Source organism: Peromyscus eremicus, chromosome 11 (assembly GCF_949786415.1).
Source record: "Peromyscus eremicus chromosome 11, PerEre_H2_v1, whole genome shotgun sequence".
Classification (NCBI taxonomy): Eukaryota; Metazoa; Chordata; class Mammalia; order Rodentia; family Cricetidae; genus Peromyscus; species Peromyscus eremicus.
In genome coordinates, this window is record NC_081427.1 from 4,925,416 (window position 1) to 4,947,098 (window position 21,683).

Consider the following 21,683-nt stretch of genomic DNA (forward strand, 5'->3'; position numbering starts at 1 on the left):
ACGGATGCAACCGTTTTCTCCTTTCATTTATATTATTCCTTTAGGCATTTCTGAATTTCCGGGTTGGGTGTCGTGCATGGACTTAATTATCTCCAAATATTATTATTTCCTTGTCCATCTTAAAAGATAACTTTGCTGGGTCTGGGCTTGGAATATACCATTCCATGCTCCTTGGCTTTGGGGTTGTTGATGAGATCTGAAGTTATTCTGACATTTCAGCCTTTGGATGTGAGTTATAACTTTCCCTTTGAAACTTTGTATTCCTTTCCCTTCTGTCTCTCTCTATATGTGAATACATAAGAACATTGATTGACAATAATTAAATAAAAATGATTGCTGAAATTGGTTCTTAGAAAATTTCACAGATGTTCACAAGGCTTGCTGACCACTCTCATCCCCACTTCCAAACCACCCCAGTTCACTTTCCCACCTCTCCAAAAAATTGTTCTCTCATGTTTGTATCTATTCGTTTTATTTTGTGACCCACTGAGATTAAGCAGGGATGTCTGTATGAACATGGGTTTGGAGCAATCTGTGAGAGCCTATGGGCTCAGGAGTGGGTACACTCTTGAAGATAGTGATTTCCCTGCTGTGGGATGGTCCTTCTGTAAGCTGTGAATATGTGTTGCTCTCACTGGTTAATAATAAAGCTGTTTTGGCCAATAGCCAGGCAGGATAAGTTTATGGTGGAAAAACCAAACTAAGGAGGGCATGAAGCAAGGTGGAGTCAAGAGAGATGCAAGCCAACCACCCAAGAAGCCAGATGCTAAAGAACCGGTAAGGCACGGGCCGTGTGGCAATGCATAGGTTAATAGAAATGGGTTAGTTGAAATGTAAGAGCTAATTAGTAATAAGCCTGAGCCATCAGCCAACCATTTAAAATTAATAAAAGCCTCTGAGTGATTATTTAGAAGCTGCTGTGGGATGGGGTGGGACAGAGAAAAGCCTCTGTTTACATTTCCCTCTCAGAAACTCTCAATAGCCAATACTTCACATGTAAAGGGCCTGGCCCGTCAGCCTCTCCTCTTTCAATGACTGATTGTTGGTAGGGCTAGTCTTGTGTGGTTCCAGTGCAGACACTTACAGTTGTGATTTAAGATTGTAATGGTTGCACACATCTAGAGGAGAATGTTTTTGCAGCCCTTCATCATATCTTCCAGTTCTTGTATAATTTCTGTGATGTTCCTTGAGAGTTAGAGGAGGTGGTATAAATGACTAGTGTAGAGCTGGGCCCACAATAGCCATGTGTTCTCTGCATCTCAGGAAGCTGTAAATCTCTACATCCAACACTGTTTACTGCAGAAGGGGTTTCTCTGACTAGGGCCGAGAGGCTCTTATCTATGAGAAATGCCTTTAGAAGGCGTTTCACTGTGATGTTACTTTAGTTATTTAACTGAGTTTGCCACCTGGGCCTACTACCTCCCTAGACCTGGGTTGTGAGACAGGTTTACAGGACCTACCCTGGGCCAGCCCCCTCCATGGGTAGTATTCTTGAATCTAATCAGAAGGCAGTTGGTTATCCCCACAACAGTCAAGCAATACTGCACCAGAAGTGGAGGTTTCATTTGGTGATGAGAGGTGTCTAGTCAGGACTTTTTCCCCCCTGTTGCTTGGTGATTCCACATGTATATGGAATTTATATCCCTAGGAAGGGGAAATAGAGTTTATTTATGGATGAACTGGGGCAGGGCTTGGAATGAGAGGATAAAACAGGGAGGGGGAAGCAAGAGGAGGAGGGTAGGGAATACAAAGAGGGACAGCTAAAACTAAGGGCCATTTGAAAACCTAATACAGTAGAATGATCTATATGTACATACAAATACATGCATATATACATATACATGTATATATACACATGCAGCACAAATCTTAAAAGATCTTATTAATAAAAACAAACCTGAAGCCAGGTATTGGGGTGAATGCTGGAAGATCAGAGAAGCAGAACAAGCCACAGCTAACCTCACCTTGCCAATTCCTCAGCTGATCCTGTTTCCCCAGACGGGAAGCCTCTGAGTCCTCATCCAGAATGAATCTCAGCTGAACTGCTGTTCAAAGGCCTAAAAGCTTAACCAGCTCTAGTTCCTTGTCCTCATGCCTTAAATACTTTTCTGCTTCCTGCCATCACTTCCTGGGATTAAAGGCTCTTGTTACCACGCCTGGCTGTTTCCAGTGTGACTTTGAACTCACAGAGATCTGGATGGATCTCTGCCTCTGGAATGCTAGGATTAAAGGCGTGTGTGTGCCACCATTTTCTGACCTCTATATCTAGTGGCTGTTCTGTTCTCTGACCCCAGATAAGTTTATTTGGGTGCACAATATTTTGGGGAACACAATATCACCACATACACACATTTGTGTGTGTGTGTGTATATATATATATATATATATAAAATTCTACTATATTAGGTACATATATGCTATAGCTATATGTATGCTAATGTATTAGATTATATATGTATATATACACATCATTCTGTATTAAGTATACATACATTATTATTATAGGTATATATATTGCTGCATTAGGTATATATATATTAGATATATGTATATATATGATATATATGTATCTACATATATCATTCTACTGCATCATGGTCTACTGTATTAGGTATATATATTATATATACATATTTGTATCTTCCTACTGTGTTGGGTTTTCATATGACCCCCTTAAATGGCCCTTAGTTTTAGATGTCCCTCCCTGGATTCCCTACCCTTCCCCTCCTCTTCCTTCTCCCTCGCTAACTGATCCTGTCATTCTAACCCCCTGTCCCCATCCGTCCATAGCTATACTCTATTTCCCCTTCCTAGGGAGATCCATCCCTCCCCACTAGTACCTTAATGTATACCTAACCCCTGTGGTTATGCCAACTGTAGCTTGTAGACTTAACAAATGACATTCACATATAAATGAATACATACCATATTTGTCTTTTGGGGCCTGGGTCATCTCACTCAGGATGATTTTTCTAGTTCTATCCATTTATCTGCAAATTTCATGTTTTTTACTATCTAAGTAATAGTTCATTGTGTAAATATACCATGTTTTCTTAACCACTCTTCTGTTGACAGACGTCTAGGCCCTTTTCAGTTTCTGGGTATTATGCTGTTACCTCTGCTTTTTAAAGTAGGATTCTGACATATTTGTTTGGCATTTCCACCATTTCATTATCACTGGCTTCTAGTACTGAGGATCTGTGAGCCTGCAGAGGTGATTATTGGCTGCTGTCTTAATATTTTTTTTTATTTCTTTGCTGAGCTTTGCACATATTTTTGGGGCAGATATAGTTTATTCTCTCTCTCTCTCTGTCTCTCTGTCTCTCTGTCTCTCTCTCTGTCTCTCTCTCTGTCTCTCTCTCTGTCTCTCTCTCTCTCTCTCTCCATATATATCTTTGTTTGTTTAGCTTTACATGAATCCTCCTGGTGAGTTATCTTCTTTTGGACTTATGTTGCCTGCTGCTACATAGAGGAGAAATCAACTAGTAGAAGATACAGTGACTTAATGGTCCTAGTATGGATTAGAAGAAACTTGCAGACTTCACTCATGCCCTAAAAATGAGATCCAGAGAAAGCAGCACTGGTGAGGACGGCTGTGACATTTATGCATAGCTCCTCTCAGGCGACACAAAGGTCTTCTTTCATCCCAACTATCTGTGCTGTTTAGACTGTCCTTTTTCTGCACTGAGATAAGTGGAAAAGAATCCCAAATCTTTGTGGCTGTGCTTCACTGGAGGTATTAAAGAAAACCCATTTCTAGCTTTTATCTTTGTTTTCAAATTATATGCATATTCTTTTTTTTTAAATTAAGGAATGTTTTATTCATTTTACATACCAACCACAGATCCCCCTCTCTTCTCTCTTCCCGCCCCTCCAGTCTTCCCCTTCCAACCCACCCTCCAAGAAGATATGGCCTCCCATAGGGAGTCAGCAAAGCCTGGTACATTCAGTAGCGGCAGGTTCAAACCCTGTACAAGGTGTTCCACCATAGGAAATGGGCTCCAAAGAGCCAGCTCATGCACCAGGGATGGATCCTGATCCTACTGCCAGGGGACCCATAAGCAGATCAAGCTACACAACTGTCTCATTTATGCAGAGGGCCTAGCCCAGTCCCCTGGAGGCTCCATAGGTGTTGGTCTAAATTTCATGAGTTCCCACTAGTTTGGTTTGGTTGTCTCTGTAGTTTCTCCGTCATAATCTTGATGGCTCTTGCTCATAGAATCCCTCTTCACTCTCTTCGATTGAACTCTGGAGCTTGTCCTGGTGCTTGGTTGTGGATCTCTGCATCTGCTACCATCAGTTACTGGATGAAGGCTCTGTGATGACAGTTAAGGTATTCACCAATCTAATTACTGGGGTAGGCCAGTTCAAGCATCCTCTCCACTATTGCTAGTAGTCTAAGCAAGGGTCATCATTGTGGATTCCTGGAAACTTCCCTAGCACCCAGTAGTCTTGAACACATTGTCACAGGAGATCACTTTATATATATATATATATATATATATATATATATATATATATATATATATATATGTCACCAGTAGCACCAACACTGAGAGCAATAATTAATAAATGGGACCTCCTGAAACTGAGAAGCTCCAGTAAGGCAAAAGACATGGTAATAAGACAAGACAACAGCCTACAGAATGGGAAAAGATCTTCACCAATCCCACATCTGACAGAGGGCTGGTCTCCGATATATATAAAGAATTAAAGAAACTAGACATCAAAACACCGAACAATCCAATTAAAAAATGGGCTACAGAGCTAAATGAAGAATCTCAACAGAAGAATTTCAAATGGCTGAAAGACATTTAAGGAATTGCTCAACATCCTTAGTTACCAGAGAAATGCAAATCAAAACATCTCTGAGATACCACCTTACACAGAATGGCTAAGATAAAAAACACTGATAACAGCTTATGTTGAAGAGGATGCAGAGCAAGGGGAACACTCCTCCACTGTTGGTGGGAATGCAAACTTGTACAGCCACTTTGGAGATCAGTATGGTGGTTTCTCAGAAAATTAGTAATCAACCTCCCTCAAGTCCCAGCAATACCACTCTTGGGCTTACACCCAAGGAATGCTCAATCATACCATAAGGACACTTGCTCAAGTATGTTCATAGCAGCATTATTCATAATAGCCAGAACTTGGAAACAACCTAGATGCCCCTCAACCAAAGAATGGATAAAGAAAATGTGGTACATATACACAATGGAGTACTACTCAGCAGTTAAAAAAAAATGACATCATGAAATTTGCAGGCAAATGGATGGAACTAGAAAATATCATCCTGAGTGAGGTAACCCAGATTCACAAGGACAAACATGGTATGTACTCACTCATAAGTAGATACTAGATGTAAAGTAAAGGACAACCAGAATATAACTCTCAGCTCCAGAGAAGCTAGCTAACAAGGAGGACCCTAAGAGGAAAGCATGGATCATCCTGGGAAAAGGAAACAGATGAGATCTTCATGAGTAAACTGGAGATAAAGGGGGCAATGGAGAGTATGGTATAGGGGATGAGAACATAAGGGAATGGCATATTTGAGCTGGAACAGGGACAGAGTGGGAGAGCAATGAAAGAGATACCATGATAGAGGGAGGCATATTCTCTTTCAGTGGTAACAAGGTGCACACAGTATGATATTCCAAGCTTCTGACTTAGTAAATTTAATAATGAACACTGTCTTCTCTCCCTGCCACAAGCCTCCCACTTCACATTCCCATGCTGATCATACCTGCTACTGTGTTTCCTCCACCCTCCTGGAGATATTTGATGTCCTGTAACTGCCAGGGACACAGCACACTCACTGTTCTGGACTTTCTGTACTCTCTAATGACGAGTCTTGGGACTCACACTCTATAGGTTCACCGCGGTGCACAATTGCACATTCTCTCTTGCCCCTGTGCACACCTTGTAGCGGGAACCTCTTACCACTGTTCAGCGCGTCATTGTGAAGAGCCTTTGTTCTCAAGGGCCACTGTGAATATCTCTGCACACATAGAAGCATGCCTCCAGGACACATCCCCAGAGACAGACCTTCTGGATCAAAGTTACTTTGAGCAATGCTATGAATTTTTTAATTGTTCTCTGAAGAACTGGCCCCAGGTTATGTTCTGGCAATGTGTGGCCATGCCTGAATCCCCACTTGTCCACAATCATGCTGCTTTAGCCAGTATATTAGATTTTTGTGTTCTGATGGGTAAATAAAAATCATAGGGCATTAAAGTCTCAAATTGGAGTCCCTTATTCATGAGGTTCATTCCTTCATTTGTATATTTCTTCTATCGTTACCACCAGAGCACTTCTGGCCTCTCTACCTGTGGGTAGTCCTGAACCCATCAGTCGCAAGCTTTAATAGCCTTAATAGACTGGGATCTAAATAGACTGAGTCTTTGGGGAAGAGGGAATTCAGACTGCAGGTGCCGTTGACTATAGCTACAGCATCCTTGGGTCCTCTGGGAGTGCTGTATGCCTGTTTAGAGATCAGGCTATGAAACCTCCCTGAAGCTTCTGTCAGGTACTCCTGGGATATCTGCTGTAGGAATGATGCCTCAGACACCATTTGCCCTAGCAGGAGGGACAGGGCCACAGGGCCACAGGGGGCTCTGCTTAGCTGTCCTTGTTGAGGCCAGCCTTCAGGTCACTCTTGGTGCAACATCAGAGGAAAGAATTTCTGGGTGACTTCAGCCCCAACCTCAGGTTACTCTTGACCTTTGGATCTTTCTAGCTTGGACTCCAGATACCAGAAGAAAGAAGGGGGTCCTTGTCCAGACTGCCCAAATGACAGACACCCTGAAAGCTCAGCAATTTGGGAATGACCACTACTTTTCTGTGCTTAGTTTCAAAGCACGTTCAACCTTCTGACATTGTAGCTCAATCTTGTTGACTACAAAGAACAGTCACACACACAAAAAAATCATACAACCCCAAACTTTCCTACTGTTTTAAGTAAGTGTACGCTTTCCCATTGGCCCACATTCATAAGAGGCCCCACCCACTTCCCAGGGTTCATAAGTACATGCCTTCCTTCTGTTGTTGGTGCAAATCCTCATTTTAACTTCCTGAGCATAACATTTGGTTTTCTGTAGTTTATTCTACTCAAACCTTGAGAGCAGATCAGTTAACGCACATGTAAATGATGTTGGGCTGTGTGAAGCTTGGGGCTTCATGGAACACATGCTCTTGACAAATCACATATTCCTAAATGAATTGTGCACTTGTTTTATAAGCGTTCACTGTTGGGTGATTTGTATTGGGGACCAGTGACTAAAGGAGACTCAAACTGCCATGCTAGAAGGAGGTGTGAGTGGGGGACAGACTCCCCACTCCCTTGAGACTGGCTTATCATCAAGGACAGGCTGCAAGAGGGGAACTTCGGGTTTCAATAACTCTAACTTCAGACCATCACACCCGAGTGCTCCAGTTGCATTTCCTCTTTTTCTTGGTGATACTCTGAGCCCTAAAACTATAAATTCATACTTGTTCCACAATAAGAGAACCACGTCTCCAGCCAAGAATGGTAGTGCATACATGTATTCCTAACACTCTGGAGGTAGAAAGCAGGAGGATTAGAAGTTTAAGGCTAGCCTAGTCTACATTGTGAGTTTGAGGTAGCCTGGGATACATTTGAGTAGTAGTAGTAGGCTACATAAGACTCTATGTTAAAACACATAGATATAAGTCCCCAGTCCCCTATGATGGTTAGTGATAATTATCAACTTGACAGGTCTAGAACCCCTGGAAAATGGGCCTCTGGGTACTCCTGGGGATTGTCTTGATTAATTGATGTGTGAAGATCCCATCTTGGACTGTATTGAGCAGGGAAAGTGAGTTGAGGAGGAGCATTTGTGCATTCATTCCTCTCTACTTCCTGACTAGCTGTGATGGGACAAGTCACGTCAAGCACTGATGTTGCCCTAACTGCTCTGCTGTGATGGACTATCCCTTGCATTGTGAGCCAAGTGCTTCTCTCTTGAGTTGCTCATGTCGGGGTGTTTTATCACAGCAACAGGAAAAGAAGTGAAGGACCCCCTTGGACCAAAAGGATTTCTTCAGATAGGACAAGAAACTAAACAAGAGGAAAATAATGGACCCTTTGCTGTGGGATGTTCTGTATGGCATGTGTTGCTGATTAGTCAATAAATAAAACACTGATTGGCCATTGGCTAGGCAGGAAGTGTAGGCGGGACAAGGAGGAGAATAAAGCTGGGAAGTGGAAGCCTGAGTCAGACACTGCCAGCCACCACGATGACAAACAGCTTGTGAAGATGCCGGTAAGCCACGAGCCATGTGGCAAGGTATAGATTAATGGAAATGGATTAATTTAAGCTGTAAGAACAGTTAGCATGAAGCCTGTCATGGCCATACAGTTTGTAACCAATATAAGTCTCTGTGTTTACTTGGTTGGGTCTGAGTGGCTGTGAGACTGGCAGGTGAGAGAGATTTGCCCTGACCGTGGGCCAGGCAGGAAAACTCTAGCTACAACCCTTCATCATCTTTGTCCCAGATCTATCACAGTTGAGGTGTGCTCTGTGGTAATATATACCAAGGTTCTGTCGGAACTGTCATTGTGACCTTATTTCAAAATGGAGTCTTTGTAGATGTAACCAAGGCAAGATGAGGCCTTCTGAGATGGGGACTGGGAGCAGGGCTGAGTGCAGGGCCTGGTGTGCTATGAGCAGAGGCAGTTTGTACAAGAGAAGACCCCGTAAGGATCAGAGCAGAGACCAGAGTGACACCGGCACAGGCCTGGGGACAGAGCATTCCGAGGAGCCCTAGGAGGAGGTGGGCGTGTCCTCCTGCTGACACACACTCTTGCACAATGGCCTCCTGAACTGATAGAGGCTGACTGTGGGGTGTGGTGCTAGGGAATGAGGATGACGAACGCGTTCCAGAGGTCAACTTCAGAGGTCAGCGCGGTCAGGGTAAGGGAGACCCTGGTAGCTGGTAAAACAGTATTTCTCAGTGAATCTGCAAGAGTGTTTCTGGAAAGACTGACATTTCAATCAGGGTTTTAGGAAACATGTAAGCATGGAGCAGTTGTGAAGACTGATTTAAAGACCTTGAGGCAATGTTAACATTTCTGTTGATTTGACAGGGACCTAGACATCCCTGGGAAGTGGAAGTCTAAGTGGAGGAACTGTCTCCATCAGATTGGTCTGTGGTCACGTCTGTAGGGCATTTTCTTAATCTGATTGATGTGGGAGGGCCCAGACACTGTGGGCAGTTCCACCCTTGGCCAGGTGGGCCTGGGATATATAAGCAAGATAGCTGTAACAACAGTTAACAAAAAGAGATCATGAATTTGAAATAGCAGAGGGTGCATGGGAAGGGGGAAATGATGTAATTGTATTATAATCTCAAAAACCAAACAAAAAAAATAAACCAGACTTTTATTATTACTGGTGTGTGTGTGTGCATGGAAAATATATACATACAGCCTACTGAGTGAGTCTGTTTTTGTTGGTGGTGTGTATATGGTTTCAGGGCTGACCGCTCTGTATTGGACAACTGATAAGGAGATGTTAGTCCTCCTTCTCCCAGAAATAATTAGTTGCCTGTAATTCTCGTCTATATATGTATATAACAATAATAATAAGAGAAAGAGGCTATCAGCCTGAGAGGCTATCAGTGGAAGGGACTGGAGGGAGGGGACCTGGGAGGGGGCGGGAAGGAGGAAAGGGAAGAGGGAAGTGATATAATTCTATTTCAATTAAAACATAAGCAAAACAAAAATATCCAAGCAAGCCTGAGGAAGCACGTTAGTATGTAGAGTCCTTTTGTGGTCTTTTTCTGCCTCCATGTTCCAGCCTTGAGGACCTATCCTGACTTCCTCCAGTGATAAGCTGTGACCCGGAAATGTAAGCTGAAATGACCTTTCCTACCCAACTTGCTTTTGGTTATGGTGTTACCAGGGTAATAGGAAGTGAACTAGGACACGAGGTTTTGGAGAAATCTCTGAAGAAATACCAGAGAGGAGGTAGCTTAAGACGGCACTGTAGCCCGCCCAGCATCTGTCACCCAGCTGGCAGTGGCAGGACACAGGCCTCAAGTCCCCTGCCCCCATGTCCAGCCGGTCCCAGGGTCTGCCTCTGGCCTGTGATATATGATCCTGACTCCAGGCCACCGCTGACTTATCAGAGCCAGACAGCAGCACTAATGAGATTCCCTCCAGAAAGAGTCTGCAATTTGGGCTGGAGGAGCTCAGGGAATTGGATGCCCTGGGGTTGAGTGAGAACAGATCAGGAACCGGAGCACGGGCTCTTCCAGCAGCCCTAATGAGTTCACAGAAAGCAATTTCTTGGAATTCGAGTTTAAGAAATGCTAGAGATGCTTGTAAAGGGTGAGTACGGCCAAAGGGAAACACGAATGTGAGCTTTGCATTGACCTCTGCTCTGGAGTGGAGTGATGTGGGATGTGGGATGGAATCTGCTTCCTGTGCGGATGCCTTGACATATCAGTGAAGTAGTTCTTGCTGCCAGAGGACTGTGGAACCTCCATGGCTGTCTTTTCCCAGCATGCTTTGCAATCTGACACCATGCCTCTAGCCCTCCATCCTTCATTTGGTAGCCTTGGGTTCTCTTGGGCTGTACCCATCTTGGTGGGGCAAGAGTCTCTCCTGGCAGGATTGATATTTCTTCTGGCTCAGGAGTTTCATTCTCCACCAGTGCGGCTGGTTCAGTGTGAATAAACCATCAGTCGCCTTTCATGTGCTGATAGGAGCCTACAGTGTAGCTCAGGGGAGGGTTTGGCTGCAGTGGGCAGACAATCAAGTGCAGCAGCTTAATCAATGAACTTCAGTGCTCTTTATGTAACTGGAGACAGGAGCTGGGATGGTTCCAGGCTTCACAGCGCCAATGCCCAAGCTCCTCTCTCTTCTTGCTCCATGTCCGTAGGAGTGAGTCTCTTCCCCTTGGCCTTGGGACGCCTCCAGGGCCATGCTCCAGGTAGAGACGAGTCTGTCTTGTTAAGAAGTCAGGTGGCTTCCTGAATGTCACTTCTGTTCAGCGGCACCTATCTCCTCCGTGGAAATACGAGCAACCTGAAGGCATCCATCTGGTTTGGTCACACTGTGAGCAGAGACAGATCAAGGGACTGATACACGCATGCATCTTGGAAGCACATTAAATATGTGAGGGTCAGTGAGCTTTAGTGGTCTGGAGGGAGAACCCTGGACTGGAAATCCCCAACCTGAGCTCTCCTTCCTAGGGACATTGGTTAGAAGCCAGTTTGATTTTTTAAAAATTCTTCTATCATATATTACATCCCAAACACAGTTTCCCCTCCCTTATCCCCTCCCAGCAACCCCTGCCTACCTCCACTCCTCCTCCTTTCCCTTCAGAAAAAGGCAGGCCTCCCAGCGATATCAACTAAACATAGAGGCCAGGTGTTTGAACTCCTCATCTGCTGATTCTGCTTGTGGGGTCAGCAGGGACAGGCCCATCGTCTGGCATCTGGGAAACACTGTAGCAAGTATGTGTGCATGAGGTAAGTGTGAGACTGAATGTATGAGTATGTGTGTGCTTGGGTGGGTGTATATTGCCTAATCTTATATGTATGTGCGTGTCCGTGCCTAGGCATGTGTGCATATTAATGTGTGCACATCTCCGGACTGTGTGTCAGTACATGTGTATTTACATGAGTGCATGTGTTTGTGCGCTTGAGAGCATGTGTGCAAGTCTGCACAAGGGTGAGTGTGTATAGGTGTGTGTTTCTGCATAGGTGACTATGTGAGTTTGTGCGCCTGCCTGGGCACATATATTCATGAATGTGTTGTGTATGAGTGTGCATGTGTGCACATGTCTGAACACATGTGTGCATGAGTGGGTGAGTGTATGTGGTCAGGCTTTGATTCTGAGAGAACTGTGAAGAGATGATGATCCATTATTCTTGTTGTAACACGCAAGAAACTCATTCAGGGCCTCGAACAGAATGAGCTTTGTTTTTGTTTTGTTGTTTTGGTGTGTATGTGTGTGTGTGTGTGTGTGTGTGTGTGTGTGTGTGTGTGATTTTTTTTGTGTGTGTGTGGTTTTGTGTGTGTGTGTGTGTGTGTGTGTGTGTGTGTGTGTGTGTGGTTTTATTTTGTGGTGCAGAAGAATGGAATGCCAAATTGTGACTGCTCTGCCGGAAGCGTATGAAGCACAGCTTGGCTTTGGGAGGCTGTGTGCTGGGAAGCTCTCTCTGTGGCCACTGTTCATCTCAGCAGGTTCCGAGGTCAGCAGCTAATCCACACGGCTGGCAGCCATCCTTTGCCCAAATCTGCCAAGTGTGGCCAGGCAGCTGAGGAGGCTGTCCCGGGGCGTGGACCCCTTTGAAGCTCTGTTGTTTGTCCTCATGGTGGTTGGCACAGCACTTCTGCAGGAGCTGAGGTGACCCGGTTTTGATGACTGGACAACCGTTGGTCTAGGCTGTGTGTCTCCTCTCCTGCTTCACTATCACGGTCCCTGTCTAGCGACGCAAGAGTGGCTTCCATGGGTGGGCCGAGTTCCTGTTCCTATGAGCGTAGCAAGATGGTCCCTGTCACACCAAAGGGGTGCACAATATTGTCCTATTTCTTTTGTGGTTTGGCACCTGGCCGGTTCCCCACTTGTACTCCTTAGCTCCATAGTGCAGGGACAGGGCTGTTTCCCTAGAGTCACGATCACGTGTCCCGGCCCTGCTGGTGGTGCTGCACCCTTGCAGGCTATGGTCTGGCAGACAGAAGAACTGTCCAGGGCCCAGGGAGGGATGTGGTGGGATGTGATGGGAGATGACAGATTACAGCTTTATCACCGAGGTCTTGACTGGTGGGATGGATCCAGATGAACAGTTGCTCATCCATCCAGGCCTGGAAGAGGCATCCTGCCCATTTCCTGCCAGTGCGCTGACTTTTACTTATATCATGCTCTGATGGACTCAGAGGCTTTGCTTCCCATTACTGTTCATTTTGTACCTAATACAAAGGGGTTTTGCATTGGACTGGGCCCCAAATATTTTCTTTTGACATTTTTATGCACGTGTGTGTGGGGGGCATGTTTGCATGTGTTTCATCACACATGTGTAGATGTACTTGCATATAGGTGCATATATATGTGGAGGCTTGAGAGTATTACTGGGCATCATCCTTGACCATTCCTTCACATTACTCCTTGAGGCAGGATTTCTCAGTTGAACCAGAGCTTGCCAATATGACTAGTCTCCTAACCAGCTTGCTCTAGAGATCCTGTCACCACCTTCCTAGGCTGGAACTACAGGTCAGCCACCTCATGTCACCTGTTGTTTGATATTTACATGAGTTCTAGGAATCCAAACTTTGATCTTCATGCTTGCAGGGAAGTGAAAGCCCTGTAACCACTGATGTTTCCAGGCCGTGTTTACACACACACACACACACACACACACACACACACACACACACACGCACACACATGCACACACACACACACACACACACACGTATGCATGCATGTGCACGCGCGCGCACACACACACATGCATGCACACATGCATGTACACACACACATGTAGGCATGCTGGCACGCATACTCACACATGCATACACACACGCGCACACTTACACATGCATGCACACCTATTCATCTTTAAAAATATTTACTTTTGTAACTTTTCTGTGTGTAGGTGTAATTATGTGGGTATGTATATTTGGGTGCAGCTGCCCTCAGAGGCCAGAGGGGTTGGACCCTGAAGCTGGATTTACAGCCATCTGTGGGCTACGATGTGCATTCTGGGATCTGAGCTTGGGTCCTCTGAAAGAGCAACCAGTACTCTTAACTGCTGAACCATCTCTTCAGCTCCCTGTCCATCTTTTTTAACAATGTAGAAACCTGAGCCACAGATATGTGATTAACCAGATCTGGTACCAAAGCCCAGGCATTTGGAGCTCTAGGCAATGGATAATAGGTATGTGTTTATACTTATGTGCATATGAAATGTTAGTAGTATTGCTGATGTGTCTTAGAAAAGTAGGTCCAAGTTAATGGTGACAAGACATCCTTTTATCTCATATCACATGTATAGTGTAATTTGCTTTTTCATTTTCCTCAATATGTGTATTAACAACTCCGCAGCTTTTTGACAGGTTTTGGATTTGGAGGTAGACTTTGGTCTGAAGCATGTCACCTTCAATTACTCGATGGGGATACAGTGTGGACTGGTGACTTTCTTCCTCCCTCCTCCCCTCCCATGACTAGAGAATAGGGGTAGAGAAAGAGGCAGCAAGATAATCATTGATAACCAATTGGAAGATAGAATGTAAACTGTTCCCTACCAGGGCTACACGTTAGAAAACGGCACGATCCAGCAAAAGCCTGAGCATCTCACAGAGAAGGCGAGTGCTATGTAAAGGATCCATCACCCTAGGACATTAGGGCCACAGAGCCTAGTGTGACCTGGCCCAGCTCAAAGCCCACTTCCATCCTCAAGAGCACTTTTCTCTGTTGGATAAAGCCGCTCCATGTCCATCATGACCCCCGTGACTCTGGGGAACAAAAGCTCCCGAGGAGAGAAGCACCTTCCTTGAACCCTCTGCAGGGCTGGTTTGTCGAGGAGCACTTGAGTGACTGTGGGTAGGTTGGAATGCTGCAGGTCCAGAGCCCAACTACACTTTATCTTGGGCTGTCTTTAGCCCCCTTCATGAGCATTCCTGGCCATCCTCTGCATCTAACCTCACACCCTTGTGACCAACAGGTGAAAGCTATTAACTGAACAGACCACTGACTTCCCCCCACCAGGAGGCTAAGTGTGCCAACCCACAGCATCGGGGGCCTACGACAGAGTTCCCCTGCTCGGCTATAACACTCCTATCTCGTGTTTCCACCAATGTGTTTGAGGGCGTCTCTTGATTTATGACTGTCTTTGTTCTATTACTGTAAAAATCCCACCAAACGGTTACTACATTGAGACATGGAGTTAGATGTGATCTGAATCAGGGTTCCCAGGTCATGGTCACTCATATTTGGCTCCAGAATAAACTACCTCTTACCCCTCCGAGGTGAAAGCTGTGTTTTCACGGTGGCGTTTACATCCACACAAGCATCTGGAAATCTCAGCAATGCCTTCTGGACTCAGCTCCACCTGTAACATTTCTTTTTGCTTCCTCTTCCTCTCTTCTTGGTTTCATTTCATTTCATTGCTTCTCCTCCCTCTCCCATGCTTCTTTCTTCCCCCATGTCCATCTGTCCCTCCCCTCCCCTTTTTGGTGAGGAGCCCCTGACAGCCTTGAACTTGCTGTGTAGCCCAAGTGAACTTACACTTCCGGCTTTCCCGACCTACCTCCCAAAGGCTGGTGTCACATCTGACGCTTGGTTTGTACAACTTCTGTTTGAAAGAGGGGATTTGTGACTCAGTAGTTGAGGGCTCCCTCAGCAGGGCTCCTAATAGAATTCCAAGAGCTGTGTCTCCGAAGGCTTTCTAGATTGATTTCTCTTCTCTGAACTTAAGCAGCCACTGGCTGTGGTTTCACTGTGTAGGAAGGATTATTGGTAATCCTGATATTTAAAGTGAGCTTTTAATGGGCAAAAATCTCTAAAACATCTAGTATTTTGTGTTCTAATATCAAGTGGCTACATCAGAGTTCTCAGTAGACACAGGCTCCTTACCCCTCATCCTTGATGCTATTTCAGAAGCAAACTGTGTTTGTGATTTCCTCTGGCTTGGCTTCTTTTGAGAGCTTCCCCTCCGACTCTTGAGTTAGCTCAAGCCACCAACCACCTTTGCCTGTCTTTGTGTGGCTTCCTTCTCTTTTTAGTGTATGCCTTATGGGATCTTTTGTTCAGTTTCCCAGCATGCCAAGCTAGCACTTACTGGCCATGATGGTTTTACTACTGACCTCTGTAGGAATGCTGGTTGGGTTAGACCATAGTTTTGACCATTAGTTTAATAGCTATTCTTTATCACATTAAGCAAAATATTTAAAATGATTGTTTGGTTAAAATCTTATCTGTAATAAATGTTGAATCATATGACAATCTTAAGGAACTATGAAGGTATTTGTTTTATCCTGAAGTTATAGGTTAATAATGATTTAAACTCTTCACATTAAATTGTGTAAGGTATTTTGTTGTGATTGTGTGTGTGTGTGTGTGTGTGTGTGTTTGTACATGTGTGGGTATATGTTTGTACACAGCCAGAGGTCAAGGCCATCAGATGTGTTTCTCAGTCTTTCTTCACCTTATTTTTTGAGACAGGGTCTTTCAGGTGACCTGGCAGTGGTCATCAGTTCAGAATAGCATGTCACACTGTAAACCTCCCCAGAGGTGCCTCCTTTGGTGCTATGAGGGTGGCGAGGATTGTTCTGTATTTGGCATGTGACCTGCCATGACGTTAGTCAGTTGGGAAACGGGGCCAAGGAGGCCTGCAGTTGCTCCGGCCTCGAGTAGTGACTTTAGAGGTAGGCCCTTTACACCTGAGCCCAGACCCCTGATGATGGGCAGGACTGAGTCCCTGCTGCGTCACAGACACCAATGAAACCTGAGCTGAAATGGTCCTGAACTTTGCTGGGTCTTGTGATGACCGCTTTCCCCCATCTCTGATTCTACTGGTGACAAGTCTGAAAGTACAAAACCCTTAGCGTGGGGACACAGTTTATGTCAGTGTGAGAAATACACTAACAATGTTACATACATTTAAAGGCAGCCTATGTCAATAGTAAGCGGATATAGAATCTTTGTGTATGTTTTATCAACAACCAAGTATTTTTTCTTAATTGCCCAACACAGAAGCCTAGGCAGGTGTCAGCTGTCCTGCCATCAGGACAACAACGAAGCAGGAAAGATTTAGTTTGACTTGTTCTTTTAGAGGCTCCCTCCATGGTCACATGGTCATGTTGTTTCTGGGACACAGTGAAGTAGAACAGTATGGTGGGAATGTGTGGGTGGCAAAGGTGCTCCCATTATGGTGTGTGTGTGTGTGTGTGTGTGTGTGTGTGTGTGTGTGTGTGTGTGTGTGTGATCCTTCAAAGGTGTGCCCTTAGTAGCCTATAGTTTTCAACTAGGTCCATGTCTTAGTTGTCCAGCTTACCAGTAGATGAACCCATTGATGAAGTCAGTCTTCAGGACCCAGTTTCCTCTGAAGGGTCTACCTCGGAGCACAGCTGCAGTGAGGACCAGGCATTCATCTGAGGAGCCTTGTGCTGGGGATGCTTCATATCCAGATAGTAACATCAGGGTCATTTGGGGTGTGTGCTCAGGGTTGTAAGAGGTTGAAGCCAAGGGGTTGGTCCAATGAGGTTCTTCTGGAGGCACAGGGAAGAATTCCTTCAGGTTGCCAGCCAAGTTCATTTCCTTAAAGTTGTATGACTAAGTTTCTCTCTCATTCTAGGGTGTTGGACGGGTTTCCCTCAGCTCCTGGCATTCTACTCGGCTATTAGAAGCTGATCCTTCTCCCTTACAGTCACTCCCTCCCTAAAATGCAGCCTATTAATAGGACATTTGAGAATCAGGAACCAACTACCAATGAAAGGGTGGTTTGTCCTCCCAGTTTCCCAAAGGAGAGGGCAGGCCACGCCACACAGAGAGGAGTGTGAGTATTGGCAAGGAGGCAGAAAGGATGAGGGAGCTGTGGGCAGGAGCCTCCATGTGGGTTCCGTGGGAAGGAATGGGAGTTGAGTGCGAACCTGCTAGGGTGGGCAACCTTGAAGCATTTTAGCAAGTTTTCAGGTATAGGGACTGCCCCTGTTATCTGGTATTTGAGTGGTTAAGGCAGGTGCATGGCGGCCTGTTGTGTGAAGGCTCACTAAAACATGTGCTTGGTGTGTCGGCTCTGAATGGGTGGCTGTGCATTTGAAAATCATGCTCCAGCAAGCACTTTGGGAACTAGGGAGTCCCGGCAGGGCTAGTCCCTCCAGGGCCTCCAGTGAAGTCCCAGGTCTGCAACATCGGGCTACGGAGCAGAAATGAAAGGACATTGGGACAGAACACTGCAGTTTTCCCTGTTTTCAAACTCAGCCACCATTCAAGAATCATTCTCGCACTGCAGGTCTTCTTCTGTCTCCTGCAATGTGCCTCGGAGAGCACTTTGCTGTTCAGGGTTCCTGTGACTAGGGCAGACACACCTGCACCATGTCTGACCTGAGTTGTATAAAGTGAATTGGTTACTGACCTTAATTACACCCACAATATTCCCTTGGCCACGTATGCAGCCCCAGTGAGGTACCTCAGGGAGCCATTGTCCCAGGCTATAGGACCAGAAATCCTGATAGACCAGCCTAGAATCCTCCCTACAAATAAGATAGTGAAGTCATGTTTATTCATCGCTGACTGAATGGTTATAAAAAGAGAGAAAACCACAGAAGAAGATAAGAATTACTCACAATTTTATACTTATTAATATTTCTTTCATCTGTGGTTTTATCACCCATGCTACTTAATGTGTTCATAGCTATACATTCTTTTGAATTTCATAAAAATCCCCCATGACATTATCTCTGCAGTAATAATTGCCAGCAGCTGCATGGTGAGCTAGAACGGATCCTTTAATATTGGCCATGTAAGAGATTTCAAAGCTCTGCTAAGATTTACAATTATTTCCTTATGAGACTTTGCTAGAAATAGATACAAGCTTTCAAAATGGTTTTATTATTTGTACCGACAATGGTGGAATATCACATCTCTCCTCCTTCTTCCCTTCCCCTTCTGTTCTCCCTCCCTTTATTTCTTCTTTTCCTTCCTTTGTATCTCAGTCTTATGTAGTAAAATATGAAGGTGGAACATGGGCTGGTTGTTATTGTTATTATTATTAGTCAAATGGACACAGGCTAGAGTTATCTGGGATGAGAAACCTTGGAAAAATGCCTCCATGAGATTGCCTGTAGGCAAGTCTGTGGGGTCATTTTCTTTAAGAATGATTGGAGGGAGAGCTCAGCTCACTGTAGGTGGTGTCACCCTGGGCAGGTGGCCCTGGGTTTTATAGGAAAGCAGAATGAGCAAGCCACAGGAAGCAAGCCAGTAAGCAGCACTCCTCCATTGTCTCTGCCTCAGTTCCTACCTCCAGGTTCCTGTCTGAGTTCCTGCCCTAACTTTCCTTCAGTTGGACTTTACACTATTATCTGTAATAAACCTTCCCCTAGGCAAGTTGCTTTAGGTCATGGTGTTTTGTCACAGCAAAAGAAATCAAACTAATACAGGAAATATCCTAGTCTTTCCCCTTCCTTTCCTATAAGGGAGGAAGTCATTTTAAATCATTTTCCTGGTTTCATTTCTGCTGCTGTGAACAAACACCCTGACAAAAAGCAACACACACAAGGAGAGGGTTTGTTTGGTTTACAGTCAAGGTCACATTCCATCATTTGGGGATGTCAAGGCAGGAACTCAAGCAGCTGGTCACTTCAAAACCACAGTCAAAGAGAGAATATATACATGCTTGCTTGTAAGCTGCTAGTTTTCCCTGCTCTTATACTGTCCAGGACTCCCTGAGTAGGGAATGGTGCCACCCACAGTGGTTGGGTCTTCCAGTCCACCTCAATGAAGGCAATCCCTCACAGACAGAACCATGGCCATCCTGATCCAGGCACTTCCTTATTCAGGCTCTCTTCCCAGGTTGTTCTAGGCTGTGGCTAGTTAACACTTAAAACTAACCATCGCAGCCATCTATCTGAATCCCAGTTGCAACGAAACCTTTCAGAAACCCACCTGATTGCTTATCGCATCATTGGGATTGTGATGGAAGGAATACACTGAATCATGGGTTACCTAAAATCCCACGCATAGTTCTAACATCCTTCACCTGGATCACAGTGTTCCCTGGTAATCACTGCACACTCTTGCTGTGGCAATGGGACCTCAGCACTCCTATTCTGTAATCACTGTTCTCCATTCCTTCCTCATCAGCCTGTAGTTTTCCAGATGCACCCTGGGAGGATTAGAAATGTCTTATCTGAGTAGGTTACAGGTAAGAACTGTTTATCCCACCCTGAAAGCATTCAGTTATGGGCAGAGTGTTGTCTTCAAGGCAGAAACTTAGCCCACATGACAGATTCTGATGTTTTCTGTCATCTCTGTTGGAGACTGGGGTGTAGTTGGCAGGCAGACTCCTATGTAATGATGCATGTAGTGAATTAGCACACATGTTCATTAAGCAAAGCATGGGAATCCTGAAAACACGATTGTCATTGCTACTGGAGTGACAGTGATTTGGTACTCAAATTAGCTTTACTGTCTGGACAGGGCACTTGATATTTATCTATGACAAATACAAAGAGGAAACAAGGTTTTCTTACTTACTAAAATTTTACTACTCTTTGTGTTCCCCGAACACTGTGTGGGGAGATGAGCGCTGGGTTCCTGTAGAGTGTGAAGGTGGAGACCCTGGTGTGTAAGCTCTTTCTACATGGATCAGCCTAAGAAACTGTAGAGAAGGATGTTAGGAAATGTCCTTGCTGCACAGACTGCATCTCTCTCTGCAAAGCCTTCTGTTACTCGGAGGCCACCGTGCACAGCTAGAGATGGAGCTGTGGCCTGAGACATTAGTAAGAACAGCTAGCGGTTTCATTAATTGATTCATTAATTCATCAGTACTTCAATTATCAACTGCTTTTTGTGCGTCTGCTCCCGAAGCTTCCATGGCTCATTACTGCTGGTATTCTCAGAGAGGCAGTGCTTTGGAGGCATTGACTTTGTCCAAATGGCAGAGATTTTTTTATCTCCAATACACACTTGGCCTCATTAATATTTTAGAGTCATTGCAGTTCTCTTTAAGGCCCAGACCATTATTCATGCTAAAACTGATCACAGATCTAACACAAAGGGACAAAGTGACCATTGACTTAATTGATTCACTTTAAATTATGCTACAGTAAATTAATTTGGCTTGAAGTTTTAGGGAACAGTAATGAAAATCTGTTCACTTCTTGCCTGAACAGGCTTCACGTAGGACCCTAGCAATGGGGGAACAAACTTTGATTACGAGAACACTTTTGGGGTTGGGATGGTGCCATCTAGAAGCACACCTGCTCACTTCCATTCTCCTTCTTTCTGCTCACCTCATCCTGAGAATAAAAATCTTCCTGTACCCAGAAGCCTCTTCCAGCTGGTACAGAATAGAGGGGTCACGTGTTCTTTGTAGGTGGAACACCAAGTCAGGGAGAGGAGGGACTTCTCAGGAACACAGGCCCATAATTCATCTGAGAGAGAAGCCACTTTTCATCCTGTGTGGACAGTATAGGGGGTGGGCAAAACTCAGGGATTTTTCTAGGATCCTCACTGTCTGAAAACACACATTCCAGGCCTGAGAAGGTCTCTGTGATGCCCTCAGAGAGCATTTAGGAGCTGGCTGGTCACTGGTGTGGTTTAGAAAGCAGTTTGGGCAGCTGTTGTCCACACACGAGCTTTTCCTGATTCTGAGTTAGTTCATTCAGTCTGCAGCGCCTCTAAGATGGTTCATTCCCCTTTCCTCTTTCCCCTTTAGCCTCACAGCTGTATCTTATTTTTTACTGGCCTTAAGTGATCACATGACAGCATGTAGTAGGGTTTTCTGTGACAATCCTGTGCTTTAAACAGTTCTCAATGTCAGTGGCTCACAACGGTGGAATCTATCAGAGAGAGAGAGACAGACAGAGACAGAGACAGAGACAGAGAGAGAGACAGAGAGAGGAGAGAATGCTGAGAAGGTAGGAGAGGAAGCGGGCAAAGGCTGCGCTCGGTGGCCTACTTCCTCACTTCAGTAGCCCCCCTCTGGCT

General features: G+C 45.1%; 2 long non-coding RNA genes across 2 annotated transcripts in view; one reads left to right on the forward strand and one right to left on the reverse strand.

Moving 5' to 3' along the window:
- Nucleotides 1-21,683, forward strand: part of LOC131922047 (uncharacterized) — a 71,280-nt gene that overhangs the window by 5,313 nt on the left and 44,284 nt on the right. The gene's annotated exons all lie outside the window — the stretch shown is intronic.
- LOC131922045 (uncharacterized) lies at nucleotides 10,884-21,542 on the reverse strand. Its single transcript, XR_009382165.1, has 3 exons — nucleotides 20,987-21,542; nucleotides 17,029-17,242; nucleotides 10,884-11,081 (listed from the first exon to the last, which is right to left on the reverse strand). It is a non-coding gene; the product is annotated as an uncharacterized LOC131922045 (long non-coding RNA).